Source organism: Aptenodytes forsteri, unplaced genomic scaffold (assembly GCF_000699145.1).
Source record: "Aptenodytes forsteri isolate BGI_AS27 unplaced genomic scaffold, ASM69914v1 Scaffold93, whole genome shotgun sequence".
Taxonomy (NCBI): domain Eukaryota; kingdom Metazoa; phylum Chordata; class Aves; order Sphenisciformes; family Spheniscidae; genus Aptenodytes; species Aptenodytes forsteri.
The window spans coordinates 12,092,398-12,094,057 of NW_008794665.1; positions in this window are offsets into that span (position 1 = coordinate 12,092,398).

Genomic DNA, 1,660 nt, shown 5'->3' on the forward strand with positions numbered 1-1,660 from the left:
CCCCCCCAGCCCTTCAGATGTAGGCACATTCCTACGTACAATAGGAATTAAAAAAACCTTGTCCCTGCGCAGAGAGACAGTTTGTACATCACTAATGCTCTCCTTTCTCTCTCAAAACAGGGCTTAAGACAGCAGTTTTGAACAATGATGCCCACGGATCCAGAGTCCACAGACTTGAAAGTTGACTAGAAAAAGACAAGTTCATATGTATTGCATCGTATCCTGTGTACATGGGACTTCTAAAACAGGCTGCAACTCTCCTGAAAACGTTTGGGTGTCTATGAATCACAAGCCAACAGAAATTCCAGAGCTAAAATGGGCTTAACTGGTGCCTAGGCTCTGTGCTGATCTCTTAAACAGAATTAAGTTTCCACCCCAGCCGATTCTTTTCCACCCAAAACCCTCGAATACAGGGGTGCCAAAGAGTAAATGCAGGCTCCTGAAAGAGCACATTTGCCAGCACGCTGGCAAGTCAACAAACTGCCAACAAGAGAGGTCACTTTGCTACTTGGTCTAGGCCATATCTGTGAGCACGCACGGGAAGCACAGTGCTTTCACAGAAAATGCAACTCAGTTGTGACAGAGCTGCACTCCCTGGTCTGCCTCCCCTTCCTTTCAAACAGAAATCTTTTTTCAATATATGTAAACACATCCACACCAGCTCGGCTGGTCCCAGTGTAAGGCATAAGACACCCAGACAACAATCCCGCTTTCTCTTTAACCTCCTGCACAGTATGTAATGCAGGTGGACACGCTGACCAAAAATTATGCATTATCTATGCAAACATCTGCTGTATGTCCTGAATGACTTGGGCAGAAACTGAGCCCAGTGCTTCCCCAGGTAGCCAGGCATTGTACTCTTCTGCTAAGAACTTTCACTCCCTTTTGTGTTTCTCCCATGGCTCCGCTGCTGAGGCTGACACCAAAATACCAGGCAGTGGGATCAGTAATATGGTTTGAGAGTATGTCTGCTGACGATATGCCTAAAAGCCTCTTTATCCCCCTGTTTGAGGTGTCCTGTAGGGCTTTTAATCACTGAATCTGGACCAGGCTTTGAACCCAAGTAGAGCCTAAAAGTCACCCTTACCCTATAGCCATCTTCTATGGCGACTGCAAGTGACTCAGTCACTCACTCCTAGTCAAGCTCTATAGTTATTCATTGTGTCTCATCCATCCCACACGCTTACAGGAAAGCACGGGGAAATCCAAATCCATGCTTGAATAGAAACATTCACTCAGTATTCCAGCTTCCCATCATTTTAATCTCTCAGGAAGGGGCTAGATGGCCACAGTGACTCAAACCTGACAGGAAAAACACAACTGTACAGAGTTAAACCATGGCATCAGTTTGAGATTTAGCTCCCCACTGACTTTGAAATGATGATAAAATATGAGGAATTGAAAAGTACTTTGCATATCTGTTTTGAACTCCTTAGACTCTGCAGCCTTCACAGCACTGGTCTAATTAAAAATCTCTCCAAAAAATCTCTGATCAACAGAAGTTATTCTTCTCTGAGCAAAGAACCTGTTTTTGCCAACTTTTGTTCTTACCCAAATCCCAATTTGAGCCAAAAAGCTATATGAAAAACTGCGCTGCATGCCATTGTGATGTGGGTATATTTCTGAAACTCCAGCATGACAAAGTGGCCTTTGTTTTGCC